Genomic DNA, 16,114 nt, shown 5'->3' on the forward strand with positions numbered 1-16,114 from the left:
ATTATGCAGGGGCAAGCAATAGTGAACCACCTCTGAATGTCTCTTGCCTAGAGATTTAGGGATGGAACCTGGGAAGGACATGGACCTTAGTGGGGCACAATGCCATAGAGTCCACCATCCAAAGCAGTCCTTTTCTCCAGGGGAACTGATCTCTGTAGTATGGCAATGAGATGCAATTCTGGAGGGTCCTCAGCTCCCACTTGGAGGCTGCCATCCCTACCAAAATAATATTTTGTTTTTGACTTGGAGCCTTCTTGTGCACTTGGTATTATGACCTTGGCCTAGGGGAAGAAGCTGTGGCACACACGCCAGCTGGGTGACCTTGGGCTAGTCACAGCTCTTCTGAGCTCTCTCAGCCCCACCCACCTCACAGGGTGTTTGTTGTGAGCTGGGAAGGGCAAGGAGATTGTAAGCCTCTTTGAGTCTCCTGCAGGAGAGAAAGGGGGATATAAATCCAAACTCCTCCTCCTCCTCCTCCTCCTCCTCCTCTTCTTCTTCTAGCATACAGAAGGTTCAGGTTCAATTCGTGGCATACCCAGTTTAAAGGATCCAGTGGCTAGTCATGAGAAAAACTTCCACTTGAGTCCCTGCAGAATCACTTTTAGTTGCCTAGACACGTGGATGGACAAGGCAGCTTCCTGTGTTCCTGTGTTTTGAATGGACTATAGACGAGTTTTAGCAGCTGCTATCCAGATCAGACTACCATTCTTAGCGACAACTGCCCTAAATGTCAGTTCTGCTCTCTGGAGAAGCTAGAGTTGAATGCACAGCACCCCTAGGGGTGGGGAAGGGTAACTATAGGGAAAGGATGCAGACTTAACTACAAAAGATGGAGTACGACTACAGCAAATAAGCAAACATCTGTGACCATTGCTCCACAGGACAAGCCTTCCGGACTCCTGGGGAACAACATCTTTTTCTGAATATCTTAACACAGCAGACACTTGACATTGCTGATTAGGTATATGAGGAGGGAATAATGGATGCTAAGTAGCAACTATGCAATCACAGCTCAGAGACTCTTCATAGAATCGTGCAAATATGCCATAGGTTTCTAGAGAAGTATTTTTTTTAAAAAAAAAAGTCAAGTGCAATTCCTTCTCATTCATTATTCAAAGATTCTTAACATGTCATTAAAATTAGACAATTGGGGCTAAAGATTAAATCCACTCTGAATATTTGGAATATTTATTGGGTTCAGTAGCTAAAGATGGAAAGGAAGGGACAAAAGGATGTACAGGTGATTGAGAAAGAGATTTAAAACATTTCCCAGACATTTACACAGAAGAAAGTAAAGAGATGTTTATTCTCTATTTTCTTTCTTTCTTTTTTGCCATCAAGTCACAGTCAACTTATAGCAACTCAGTAGAGTTGTAAAAGCAAGAGACATTTAGAGGTGGTTTTCCATTGCCTTCCTTTGCCTAGAAATCCTGGTATTTCCTGTTCGTCTCCCATCCAAATACTTACCAGGACTGACCCTGCTTGGCTTCTGAGACTTCTTACAGGAGAGGAAGGTGGGGTATAATTCAAAATCCCCTCCTCCTCCTCCTCCTCCTCCTCCTCCTCCTCCTCCTCCTCCTCCTTCTTCTTCTTCTTCTTCTTCTTCTTCTTCTTCTTCTTCTTCTTCTTCTTCTTCTTCTTCTTCTTCTTCTTCTTCTTCTTCTTCTTCTTCTTCTTCTTCTTCTTCACATCCTTAGAGGCTTGGAGAAGCCCTCAGAGCACATTTAACAAAAAAACCACATATAATTATGAGGGGGAATTCTACATTCAAACCATTTGGCTCAGCTTCTTCCTGAATAGTCTTTAAAAAGCAGAATTGCTGCCAAGATTTTCAGAGAAGCACGAATCCTGCTGGGATGAAGTTCTGGGTTTCAGGCAGCGATTCTGCTACTTAGAGAAGCTTCCTGGAGTTCAGAATTGCTCTCTCAGCTGACACAGTAGGGATGCTGACCCTTACAAGGCCTTCTGCCGTCTGCCAGCCTGTCAGCACATTGAAGATGATTGTTTCAGGGGTTTAGCAGTGCCAGAAAGCTTCCAGTTCCGTTGGCCTTTCTCTTCAGCCTCTTAGCCCAGAGTCGCTTGCTGCTGGAGAAGAAAATTCGGGGCTGTCTCTATGACATATAAAGAATCTTCTTCTACTACACTGTAACCTATTTACTTGTGGGGAAAGGCAGCCTCAGAGAGAAACCAGCTTCTTTCCCAGATGATTTGGATCCTGTCCTATCCCCCAGCGTGGCTTCTCGGGATCTGACTGCTTGGTTGAGACATCCATCTATCTGTCTGCCTGACTATCTGTCTGCCACATTTCAGGTCCCTCCTTTCTGGAAGGAATAAGGATGGTACATCTAATCTTATTTTATCTTCACAACAGACCTGCCAGGTAGGTACGCCACAGAAAGGGGAATTTCCTTCTTCAAATTCTCTCTTTTTCTTTTTAAAGAATAGTCATGGATTCCTCTTTGTCTCTTTCAAAAGGATCCCTATTTTATCTCTCCTGGATTCCTGTTCGTAGTTTTCTGTTACTCCTCTGAACAGCCTTTGTAACTTCTTGCAGGTTTGTGTGTGTGTGTGTGTGTGTGTTACACATCACAGTAAGGTGCTATAACAAGAACATAGGAAGGCATGTGAAGACTGTTTGCCTGTGAATATCTATAGAGGAAGAAGAAGAGGAAGAAGAAGAGGAGGAGGAGGAGGAGGAGCTTGGACTTATATCCCCCCCTCTCCTGCAGGAGACTCAAAGGGGCTTACAATCTCCTTGCCCTTCCCCCCTCACAACAATTACCCTGTGAGGTAGGTGAGGCTGAGAGAGCTTTGAAAAGCTGTGACTAGCCCAAGGTCACCCAGCTGGCATGTGTGGGAGTGTACAGGCTACTCTGAATTCCCCAGATTAGCCTCCACAGCTCAGGGAGCAGAGCGGGGAATCAAACCCGGTTCCTCCAGATTAGAATGCACCTGCTCTTCACCACTACGCCACTGCTGCTCCTGTGAAATCTTATGAAATCTTGTATTTATGGAGAACCACCCTTTACTCTCCTCCCTTGAAATTGTTCTTTTGATCAAAATAAAATTGATTGACACACACTCTGAATTCTAAAAAAAGAGAGTAATGAAACATGGATTTCATGGAGAAATGGAGTAAAGAGGAATTAAGAGAATTCCTCTCAGGAATGCTATCTGAAAGTGTTTAAGATCCCATTTCCACCTAAAGTTGCTCACAAGAAGGCAGGATAGAAATATATTTTACTGTAGGCATTGGCTAAACCATAAAGAAAAATCCACCACACATTTATGGAACTTGATAATCAACATACAAAAGGAACTGCTTAACTAAATAAGCAATGATTCTAGATGAGTAATCATATTAGTCTGACGCAGGAAAATAAAATGGGTGTCGTGGGGCACCTTCAGGCATCTGAGGAAGTTCTGCTGTCACTTTCCAAAGTTTTTTCTCAAATTAATTTTGTTAGTCTTTAAGGTACCACTGGACACCCACTTCTTGGAAATCAGCAATAAACTTTATGAGCATGATCCAGCCAAAATCAAATAATTTTGTGCCTCATTGACTGCAGTGTACAAAATCAATGGGCTGGAACACATTAAGCTTTTTCTTGGATCATGTCCTCACAGTGTTTTTTTTTAAGAACTCTGACGGCATGGGTGCCAAAGGTGGCACTCAAAGGTGAATAAAGCGCCTCCTGCCCGGCTGTTTGCTCATGAGTGGTTGCAACCCAGGATTTTTGAGGACTCACTAATAGCTCAATTCTCTGTGGAATTTTTTTTCCAACTCGGATGAGATCAGTACCTTTCGCACCTTAAAACAAAGAGCACTTGATTTGGAAAGACAAAAACTGCTATCTGAAACTAACATAAGGTGACCAGATTGTCACCTTTTTAAACCAGGACCAGGGTGGCCAGGCGCGGGTGCATGTGCGGGTGCCTGCAGGAGCACACTGCCTTTTGGGGCGCTCCCCGGTTTCCCGGCCTGTCACAGGGGAGCGCCCCAGAAACAGGGGAGCACCCCAGAAGGCAGTGCGGCAGCCTTCCAAAAATCGGGACAGTAAAAAAAACCCCGCGGGATGCGGGACAAATTGGTTTAAGGCGGGACTGTCCTGACAAAAGCGGGACGTCTGGTCACCTTGAACTAACAGGCCTTGTTCATTGTTGAGCTATGGACTTCTTCCACCAGATGGATCCCTTCCGGCCTACTTCAAAAAACTCTCATCCCCATTACTGAGATGCTTTTTAATGCAAGCTCGTCTAAATGTCCTTTGTCGCACCCCTTAGCATGGAAAGGGGTCTGGCTGCTTACAATAGAGCAGGGTTTGTTTGTTTGTTTTTAAAAAAACTCCAAGCTTCTATGTCACCCTTAAGAGTCTTCTTCAGGACCCCTCAACTCTCAACGATAGGCCTTTTAATGATATATTTAGTTTTTAATGATATATTTACTTTCTCCCCAGAGGAAACCCCACTGTATACATTAGGGGTGGCCAACCTATGGTGCTCCAGATGTTCATGGACTACAATTCCCTTCAGCCCCTCCATGCTGGCGTACATCATTGTCCTCTCCTTTTTTCCCTCACAGCGGCCTTGTGAGGGAGTGAGGCCGAGAGTTTAAGATGGATGACTGAGGTGAGTGGAATTGTCCCTCCTCCTTCTGCATCCCATCCCACCAACCTGCGTAGGGTACCCCTCCACTTGGCATAGCTTTGGGGCAGTGGTGGGATCCAAAAATTTTAATAACAGGTTCCGATGGTGGTGGGATTCAAACAGTGGCGCCGCCGCACACACGCGCCTCCAGTCACTATTGGGCAGGGAGGTTGCTTTAGTAACCCCTTCTCGGCACTCAGAAAAAATTAGTAACCACTTCTAGAGAAGTGGTGAGAACTGGTTGGATCCCCCCCACACACCCACACCCACACCCACACCCAGAAGGGCCTTGATAAAAGATCCAAGTCTTGATTTTTGCCAGGATATGTAAACATTGGAAACTGTGAGACCTACTAGGTGATCCAAGCAGGGTTTTTTTTCCTGCTAGTGAAAAAGTAAAGAGAGGTTCCTTTTGACCACCAAGAATACTATGTTGGGGATTGTGGGATCTGCTGGTGGTTGTAACAGGGAGTAGTGTTGGCTGTAACAGGGTGGGGAAAAGAACAGTCTGGCTCTAACCTAGTAAATGAGCCAGTGTGGTGTAGTGGTTAAGAATAGGTAATTGGATTTGATCCCCTGCTGGGTTTAATTCCCTACTCCTCCACATGAGCAGTGGACTCTTCTCTGGTGAAGTGGATTTGTTGCCCGGCTCCTCCACATGAAGCCTGCTGGGTGACTCTGGGCCAGTCTCTCTGAACTCTCTCAGCCCCACCTACCTCCCAAGGTGTCTGTTGTGGAGACAGGAAGGCAATGAGATTGTAAACTGCTTTGAGACTGCTTATGGTTAAGAAAAGTAGGGAATGGATCCAAATTCCTCCTCTGCCTCCTCTTTTTTGGGATAAGGCAGGCTGAGCGTAAATTGTAATCCTTAGACTTCCAACCAGAACTTTCATTTGAAGACACTGCAATTTTGAAAATGTGCACTTTCCTAAGATATTGAGGGCTAGTTGGGATCCAACATTTTTTTTATTTAAAACTTTATTAGTCACCCTTTTCCCTTATGGTCCTCAAGGTGGCTTACAAGCGTAGATGAAACACACAGAATAACATTTATTTTTTTAAAAAAACATAAAACCCAAAATTTAAATTCACAGTTCAGAATTGCTAGTAGACTGAACTAAATGTGGTCCAAAATAAACCCATCTTCAACTGCCTCCTACAAACTGAAAGTGAGAAGCAGGTGTACCTGTTTGGGAAGGTGGTTCTATGATCATGGTGATGCCAGTCAAAAGGTGCTTTTTCATGTACCCACCCAATAAGCTTCTTTGATTGGCGGGACAGTCAGGCAGGCCTTTCTCTGTGATCTCAATTCCTGGGAGGAAACATGTGACAATTGTACTTTTTACTGGATCAGCCCTGCATAGTACCTTTATTACCCAAACTGCATCGTTATCATGTGAATCAAGTTATGTGGCTCAGCACTGAAGCTATGCAGACTTTCCAAGCTATGGAAATAGTGCTGAAATTTTGCCTCCATATATTTATGCAGTGAACTCTGGTGGATTAAAATTCAACACGGAACATAAAACCACCCAGAGTTTTCCACTGGAGGTTTGAAAATCTGTTTCTGTACCTATATCCCAATTAAAATGTGCAATACAACTGGGATATTACAACTAAGTTACACATCCACTGAATGTTTAACAGTAATTGCAGCTAGTTTCAATAATAGGCTCTCTCAAGAAGGATAGGATTTCGTAGTTTGGAACACACAGATTTGTGGAACATTAATAAGCCCATCTGTTCCACATTATCTTGGAGTTTTATCACTCTGATTTAGCGGTGGAGGAAGAATTGACAAAGCCGAAACAAATTTCCTCCCAAATATTTTCATCAAAATTCTATCAACGAATCAAAATTAAGATTTGATATTGGGAACGCCTTTAGAATTTAAATAAATTTGAATCTGATTTAGTTTGTAGTAGCATTTCAAGAAATCCTCTCAAGGAATTTCAAGAGATGGTTGCTTAGATGCATGGAGAATAAGGTGGGAATTACAAGGTCTCTTCTTATTGCTTTCGTTTGGTTCTTTTAAATATTCATATGTTCATTTTTTAAAAATGTTTGCCACCTTGTGGATCTGCATCCGGTGGAGAGATAGCCTAAAACTGTTTTAAACAAATACAATATGACCTTATTAGGCATGTCATGCAGTGGTGGGATTCAGCAGGTTCGCACCACTTCGGCAGAACCAGTTGTCAAAATGGTGCTTGTAAACAACCAGTTGTTAAATTATTTGAATCCCACCATTGGAACCAGTTGTTAAATTATTTGAATCCCACCACTGAAATTTGTATATACATTGTATTCCAACTATAAAATCAGATACTAAGACATAAAATTATCCAGTAAGGAAAGAGAAAACAGAGTTTATGAAGTATTCTGTTAGATCTTTAAATATTTAAAATCAAACTAAGTAAAATCCGATCAAATGGGAAGCTGTCTCCTTTCTTTTCCCGCTTCAGCTAAAAAAGTGGCGGCTTCCTTATTTCAGGAGAAAGGTCATTCAATAGGTAAGGCACCGTATGGTCCACGGCCAGTCTAACAAACCCACAAACAAATAAATAAAATTGTTTGGTGAGCTGTTCAGATGTTTCTGAAGAAACCGGAATGTGTTCATGTCACTCGGTCGTACTGGCTTCTCACACCTGTTGGAAAACGTAGTGGCATAGTGATAATCTCCATCCTCAAATGCTTTGCATTTTTAAAGAAAAAAAGTGCCACTATTAGGGCATTGCAGTGTTTCGACCATTCAGCCAATTTCCTGGTGTCCTGGTTCAAACTGGGAAAAAAAGGGTATACTTCCCCTGTGAAAGAAATAGAAGAAGGTCAAGAACACATTTGCCAAAAAACAAAGAAACAAAAAACCCAACCCAAACCACCCAGAGACAAACACAAGAAGGAATGTTTCCACTGACAGCGGAACCGTCTGTGTTCATGAGCAATCTTCTTGTTATCTTTGTATTAGTATAGGAAGACTAGATTTCCTGCAAAAGACATACACTGTAGCTATCATAACAGCACTGGAAAATGAGGCCATAGAGCAAAGGGCAGTAGAAGAGATCACAGATAGAGTGTTATCATGGCTAAAAAACCTCGGGGCTGAATCTGGACAAACAGACAGTTCTGCTGTCAGCTCAAACATTTCTTTGCGGAACTGCTGAGGACAATGACAAGCACAAGGTTTGTCTGGGTCCTTGGTCAAACGGTCCATCCGTAGCTTAATTCCCTGGGCCTTGAGCTTCGTTGGAATGGAAACCATGTAAGGCAGTTATGCCATACAATAATAGGGTATTTTGAGGACCAGAGGATTTATTAGATAAAATGCCAGAAATGTATTAGATAAAATGCTAAGCTTTTCCATGGCCCTTTCCCCACTTACCTTAAGCCCTGCGCTACTCTCTGCAAGTAGCACGGGGTCCCACTGCACTCCCCACGTCAGGGGCGGCAACAGCGCAGCCGCCCCAATGCTGCTGCTCTCACGCCCCCTCAGCGTGCGGCATTTCTGGTGCTGGCGAAACGGTGCCTTTTGATGACCCCGTGCAGAGCGCGGGGTCGTGGGGACGCTCTGACGAGGGCCAGGGATGCCGTGCGCTGAGAGCAGCGTGCAGCGACGGCGGCAGCAGGAAAAGTAGGGAAAGGCCCCATATCACTTTCCCCATGCAACAGAGCCCTTCGGGGACGGGGCGGTATAGAAGCCTAAAGTATAAAATAAATAAATAAATTTTCTCACACATTCTCTCTCGTCTCCATGTCCCACATAACTTCTTCTAGGTAAGGCTTGCCAACCCTAAGTTGGCAAATTCATGGAGATTTGGGGGATAGAGGCTGGGAAGGGACCTCAGCAAGGTAGGGACCAACCTCCAAAACCTAGAGACCAACCTGCAAAGCAGCCATTTTCTCCAGGGAAACTGATCTCCAGGGAAACTGATCTCTGCAACTCAGTTGTAACTCCAGATCTCCAGGGTCCACTAGGAAGTTTGGCAAACCCACTTTGAAGAGACAAACCTAATAAACCAATTTACTCGAATTCGCGTGATTTTGGCCACGCAGTCACTCTCCCCACTGCAGCTAGTCCCTTGGGAAAACTTTGCTTTGCTCCACGGCTTCAGAAACGCAGCACTTCACCAAGACCCCCAGAATTCCCCACTCCCCCGCGCTCTGTGGGAGGTTTTCCAAAAAGTGCACTTCTCTCCAGGAGCAAAAATGACGCGCACTGAGGGAGTAGGAGAGTGGCAGGATCGGGGTGGCTGCGTTGCTGCCACGGGCATGGTGGGGAGCTTTGCACCACCCCAGATTATTTGGCACCAGTACCCCGCAACAAAGGGTGAGTGGGGAAATGGCCCTGGATTGCCAACCTTGGGTGATGAAATTCCTGGAGATTTTGGGGAGAGGTAGTATTTGGGAAATGGGGATAGGAGGCCATTTTGAGACTGGCTCTGCCTCTTACACCATCCATTTTGTGGCAATAATTTTGTGGGTGTAGCCACCACACTGTATCAGAATAGGAAAGGTGCCTGCAGACGCAAGAATATCGGAGAACCCTGCTCTAGGCAACAAAACTCAAAATTTGAAAAGGACCCGGATTTGGGTAGTGTTGCCTTCAGTAGTTGCCTCCTAACATCCAAATGCATGCAGTTTTTTTTTATTTCAGCTATCTAAAGCCATGAATTTTAGAATGTATTTTTGAAATAACAAAAAGGGGGCTTTGAGGGCTTGCATTGGCAGAAGATTGATTAAAAAACACAGTCTGAATGCACTCCCTAAGACATCAAAGGCAAAGACCAAAAATGAATGCTGCATTTTAAGAAGGTCCATTATTTTTAAACATGTAATCTGTTTAGCTTTTTAAAAGAGAGATTTGACATGGCTTTCGGATAATGTGATTATATATGAATGTGACTGACGTGAGAAATAGCTATCCTGACATTTGCCTTTCGGAGCAATCCTGACATTCTGTGTTCTTTGGACCGAGAAGTGGCCATACAATGCTGAAGCAAATTCAAGGCGTGCAACCCAGGCGACATAACCTGATGTCTTAGAGGAGATATTTTCTTCCACAATGCATTCACATTCAAACACCCCGGCAAACCGAAGTCACCCTCCAGAGAAATGGTTGAAGATTACAGTTATGCACCTGACGTCTTTTGGAGAAGGAAATTGTCATGCAGCTCGCTCGTTCTTTTTCTGCTGCAGCTCTTGCGGAGACTGTTCGGAAGCCTCGTTTTTATCCTTTCCACATCTGTTCAAGCCCTTCAACTTTTCCCAGGGCTAAGAGTGCCTCATGTTTATGATGTTCTGTATTTTTAGCAGCCACAACTCTCCACACCCCCTTCTTACTAACAAAGGAGATGAAAAGGCAGAAAAGAACTTACTGAACACATGCAACAACAATAAGGTCAATGTGACTGTTACCCCCCCCCCCCCATACACACACACATATCACATTTTACAATCTCCAGGGGGGGGGGGCTACAACACATGGCAGCGGCACTGTGACACAAATGATTCAGCCTGCACCCAGAAAAATTTTAATAGATCAACCTTACAGAGTTGAGAAACAGCTTTGCATATGGGAATCTGTGTAATTTATAATTTACCTTTTCCTATAGAATTAAAGGCTACATACATGAGGTTCTTAGGGTGCATCCCATCCACATGGAGCAGAGTTGCCATCTCTGGCTTGGGGAATTCCTGGAGATTTATTTTGGGTAAAAAGAAATGGTGCCGAGAAGCCTGTTTGGCAAATGACAGGTGAGCACCAAGTGAGACGTGAATTCCAAGAAGAGGGGTAGGGCAACTGGCACACGGTGCAACCAAACCAAAAGCAGTTCAGACACACTGCAGTGTGGAAAGCATAGAGATATAGGAAAATTTGGCCCTCCAGTGATGTTAAGAGAGCTAATCTTCCTAAACAAACAAAGTTCCTGTCTTCCAGGAGAACACAATGCTGTGGACAACGGTTTAATGAGTCAAAACCAGGGAGCGTCCAGCAGTTGATTAGATTTAGGGTGGAATTGATGAAATTGCAATTCTGAGGTATTCTAATTCAAATTAAGGCAGCGAGTTGCTAGGAGTGGGGCAGGAAGGGCATTCAGATTAATTATACAATATTACACAACATTGGCAGCCAACTGAGTTCCACACCATACTCCCAGCTTCCTTCCCCGTGTACCATGTTGCTGATAATTCTCATATTCATTCAGAACTATATTCTAAAATGGAAGGATACAATTTTCTCTACTGCTGCACCTCAATTGACCATACCAACATCTTTTTTTTTTCCTGAGAGAGAGGATAGCCTATGTAGAGGTAGTGAAATTGCTGCCAGAGAAAGAAAGATTCCCTGAGAATCCTACAGTGGAATACAAAGGTGGCTTGGTCTTCAGAGAAACTTTACATTTCTTGCTCAAGAGCATTTGTGAATCATAGTAGTCTTTGCTGTGTTTGTTTTCTATCAGTGTACATACATAATTCTAAATATGTAATCAAAGAACTGATTGATGCAGTTCAACTCAGGAGAGAAGCTACTGCCAGTAACATGGAAACAGACTTCCGCTCAGTGAGCTGACCGATTTTTCTGCATGATTTTAAGCTTCATGAGATAAGGATATTGCAAAATCTGTATGGGGGGGGAGGGAATCTATGCTTTTAAAAACATAGGCCCTTTCTGCACGGGCTAAATACAGCACCCTGGGGATGGCAAAAACGCCATCCCCAGGGAGCTGTTCGCATGGGGGGTGCAGCTGCTTTGCAGCTGCACCGCCCTCACTCCTCCCCAGCGGCGTGAAGCCGCCATTTTCCCACCTAGCTCCCCGAGCCGGGTTTTTGGAAAACAGCAGCTTCCAGCTGCTGCCGTGCGAACGGCAGCGGCTGGAAGGTGCCATCCCTCCCCACTTTGCCCGATTGACCTACCTTCTCTGCAACCGTCCGGTGCATCGCCGAGGCCTGGGGACATGCCCCCCTTCCCTGCGACTCCGGAGCGGTTGCACAGGGCAGGGGGGGGCGTGTCCCTTGGCCTTGGTGACGCTCCGGACGGTCGCAGAGAAGGTAGGTCGATCGGACGACGGCGCTCCGTGGCCCCGTCTTCCCTTTTGTGCAAACGGTCCCGAGGGGGGGGGGTCGGCGTCATATACGCCGACCCAACCCCCAGCGTGGCCGTGCGGAAATGGCCATGGTTTCAGGTTGAGACTATGCTATGCAGCTAGACTTGTTATGCATGGCATAACAACTGTTAGAAGTCTGGGGGTGGGGGAATGAGAGTACCATTAATGATAGTGTAATATCACTTCCAGGGGGAAACCCAGAAGGAATTTCCAAGACCCTTTAATAAAACATAGATTTTTCAGTGATTCCTAAAGTGGACTGACATCACTTCCCTGGTTTTCCCTGGAAGTGACATCATGCTGTTACCTGAGGGTGATTTTTAAGATTTTGTTTCTCCTGCTGGCAGCAGGAAGTGAGAGGCGGCAGCAGGGAATCTCCTGCCAGCAGCTGGAAAATGGCAGCCCTTCATGGAACTGCAGCTCTTTCTCCCTGTATCTTATTTTGATTTCAGCCACCTTTCCCACTTGCAATAAGGAATAGTATTGTCTAGTTTAGGTTTCTGTCTCTCTGGCCTTTTCCGCACGGCCAGCTAGCGGGGATGCATCGGCATAGTATATGCCGATGCACCCCGGTTGGGACTGCTCGCCTGGACAGTCCCGCTGGGTGCATCGCCCACAGTGCAGCCGTTGCACAGGCTGCACTGCCCCCAAACGTTGCTTACCTCCTGTTGTCTGCCATCGTCTGCCAGGCCCCCCTGGCCATAGCGATGATGCTGGAGTCGGAGGCCACGAGGCGTGTCCCCTGGCCTTCACAACGTGACAGAAGGTGACAAGAGGTAAGCGACGTTTGAGAAGGCCGGAGGGAAGATGTTGGCTTCCACCCAGTGCCGTTCGCTCGGCACCGAATGGAAGCCGGCATTTGGAAAAAACCTCGCTCCCTGAACGAGGTTTGAAAACACCGTTTCAGAGGGGAGAGAGCGCCGCTGCATCGATTTGGCAGCAGCACCTGTGTGAAGGTGCCCCTCCAAAACAGTGTTTTACCGAGCCAAAATCGTTGATTTCAGCCCGTGCGGAAAGGGCCTCTGTTTGACTTCAACATGGATGTAAATTGAATCTACCCTAATAAATGTCTTACTTTTTGTATCATTGAAGTTTATTTACTGCATGCAATACCATGCTTCTATGACTTGGCAGCATTGCTATATTAACAAAAATATATCCCCAGTACTTAAAAGAAGATAAGGTTGAAGTAAATGAAACAAAAGTATCACTTTTTTTTAAAAAAAGTCCTTGTATCAGTTCATTATAAAAGCAGCCTATGTTTTACCTAGCAAGCCTAAAATAAACCAACCAATCCACACTCACCAGCAAAATAGTTTGTAGGCAAAACTAAAGGGCACTGGAATACCAGTAGCATCCCACATTAAATTTTGAATAGCACGGAAGGTTTGGTAATTTGATATTCATATGCAAGGATCCTACTGCTCAGTTAATATTAACAGGAATGTCAGCTTCCTTCCTCCAGAATGTGTACAAGAGTTCCAAGTTCCCAGCTGCAAAACCTTTTCCAATGTGGCAAAAATCACAGGATTGACATTAGAAATATATATATGGAAAATAATTTAAATAATGCTTGGCAATTGCCAAGTTCAAGCTGTTTTTTTTATTCCTGAGCTACAGAATTCTGGCACCTGTTTCTATGCCTAAATCAGAATGCCAAATGTCATTAAATTTCATGAGCAATTCGTCACTATCCAGGAGTATTTATAATAATTTGCATATACTTACACTAATCAAGACTTTGCTTCTGTTTACTTCTTTGGGGCCGATCAAATGAAGCAGGAAGTCAGCTACCAATCCACCAGAAGTACCTTGTTTTTCCCCCTGCATCTGGTAAGTAAAAGGTAAAGTTTTAAGATGTTCCTCATTAGCCGCTAAGCATGCTATTCTCTGAGTTTCAATATTTATAACTGCAACAGCTGTCGGAGTGAAGGATTTCTGTTGGCACAATGAGGGGATGTCAAGAAGGCCCCGGAAGAAAGAGCATGCCAAGATCGAAGCCCTGCCAGCCATCGACTGGGCATTTTAAAGTGCAGGTAGGACTTGATGGAAAGGACTGAAGTTGGTCCGGGTCTTTTAAACTCGAGGGCCCCAAGCGTCCCAGCTCACAGCATGAAGATCTATCTGTGTGACAAAAGTAAGAAGTCGCAGAGAGATTTCTTACAGGGTCTCCTTTCAGGTTTTTGTTTTCTTGTGTTGAAATGTTCATAACCATCCTGGAGCTCCAAATTTTGGACTGGGCCACGTCACAGAGAAAGAGGCTGGGCCTGTACAGTTTCCCCACACAAATCCTCACACAGAAAAAAAAAAGCCTGCTATTTGCTCATTGGAAAAAAAATAGAGGTATCAATGCAATATCTGGTCGTTTCCCCACTTACCATCGGCCACCCTTACTGCGCGCTACTCTCAGCGCGTGTCATTTCTGGTGCGCTCCTGGGCTTCCCCACGACCCTGCGCTCTGCGTGGGGTCATCAAAAGGCACCGTTTTGAGGAGCACCAGGAATGACGCGTGCTGAGGGGGCACGAGAGTGGCAGCGTCGAGGCGGCTGCGTTGTCTGTAGTGGGGAGTGCCGCGGGACCCCGCGCTACTTGGCGAGAGTAATGCACAGCAGATGGTAAGTGGGGAATCGACCCCTGTACATTTCACCCTTTGGACAAATTCCATCTTGAGATCAGTTGTAACTCCACACCCACCTAGAGGTTGGTCACACTATGTTTGGGGCTCAAAGCTTCCTGATACTTCTTACCTTCAATTAAGATTGCCAGTCCACAGTTGATGACTGGAGATCTCCAGCTATAACATCTGATCTCCAAGAAATAGAGATCAGTACACCTGGAGAAAATGGCTGCTTTGGAAGGTGAACTCTATAGAATTATACTCCTCTGAAGTTCTCCCCTTCCCCAAACCCCACCCTCCTAAGGCTCCACCCCAAATATCTCCAGGTATTTCCCAACCCAGAGCTGGCAACTGTACTTCTGATTTTTGATGAGGGACAGTTGATTTCTTCAGGACATTTGTATGGCCCCTCTTTTCTCCAACCCTGCCTGAGGTGGCTCACAACTAAAATAATAGAACACAACCAATAAAAATGATCAATAAAAACCAATTGATAGAATCAATGCAAGAGTTGGATCCATCCAGGGTATCTGCTGATGAAAATGGTCCCATCTGGCTACCAAAACGGTTACCTTGGGAATCACAGGACCTACGTGAAACTAATGTTGGGACTCCAAGACCATGCTCTATGTGACAGTTGATTTAATATTGAGGGACACTAGCTAAGATGAGTGAAACACTCAACTGTTTTACAACCCCAAATAAATTAAGAAGAGGAGGAGGAAGAGGAGGAGTTTGGATTTATATCCCCTTTCTCTCCAATAGGAAACTCAAAGGGGCTTACAAACTCCTTTCCCTTCCCCCCTCACAACAAACACCTTGTGAGGTAGGTAAGGCTGAGAGAGCTCGGAAGAACTGTGACAAGTCCAAGGTCAACTAGCTGGCGCATGTTGGAGTGCACAGGCTAATCTAGTTCCCTAGATAAGCCTCCACAACTCAAATGGCAAAGTGGGGATTCAAATCCAGTTCTCCAAATTAGAGTGCACCTTCTCTTAACCACTACGCTACTACTGCTCCTGAATCAATAGAAAATATTGCTGCAACAAATAAAGTAATGGGAAAAGATGTTGCTAGAACAGTCATTGGGATAGAAACAGCCCACACATCAGCCAAATAAGATGGAAGCCCTCAGTTAAAAACCTGGGTGAAAAAAAGGACTTGTCCTAGCACCTATAGGAAAGTAAAGTAAAGTACATGCCAGATGACCACCCAAGGGGTGACCACAATCCAGAAATGAGGGTTACCACAGAAAAGTCCAATCTCTGTCATCCATTTCAAATTGTTTATCATGTGGAAACCCACACTGAACAGAATGAAACATGTCTACTCAGAATCTTACTCAGATTCATACAATGGGGCTTACTCTGAAGAAAGTTTTGTTAGGATTGCATGGACAGTATCCTAAACATCATGATATTACAGTTTATTAATATGACTATGGTAGAAACAATAGTAATCATATTTAAATATCATTAAAAATCCTTACTCACCTAACCCCAAAATAACCCCAATCTGTATATATAAAAAGCTAACAGTGACTTTGTTACTCATGCCCTAACGCGGAAACGGCTGGACGGATTGGCCCCAAATTTTCACATGATGTCCCTCCCTGTTGCAGGTAGGTAATCAGACCTTCAGATCACCAAAAGTCCATACCTGAGCCAGGTAAAACGTCTTTTTCCTGGTGCACCAGGCCATGAAGCTGGCTGTGTTTAAATGTCACCCTTAGAATGTTCGTGCAGCA

This window comes from Sphaerodactylus townsendi, linkage group LG04 (assembly GCF_021028975.2).
Source record: "Sphaerodactylus townsendi isolate TG3544 linkage group LG04, MPM_Stown_v2.3, whole genome shotgun sequence".
NCBI classification, from domain to species: domain Eukaryota; kingdom Metazoa; phylum Chordata; class Lepidosauria; order Squamata; family Sphaerodactylidae; genus Sphaerodactylus; species Sphaerodactylus townsendi.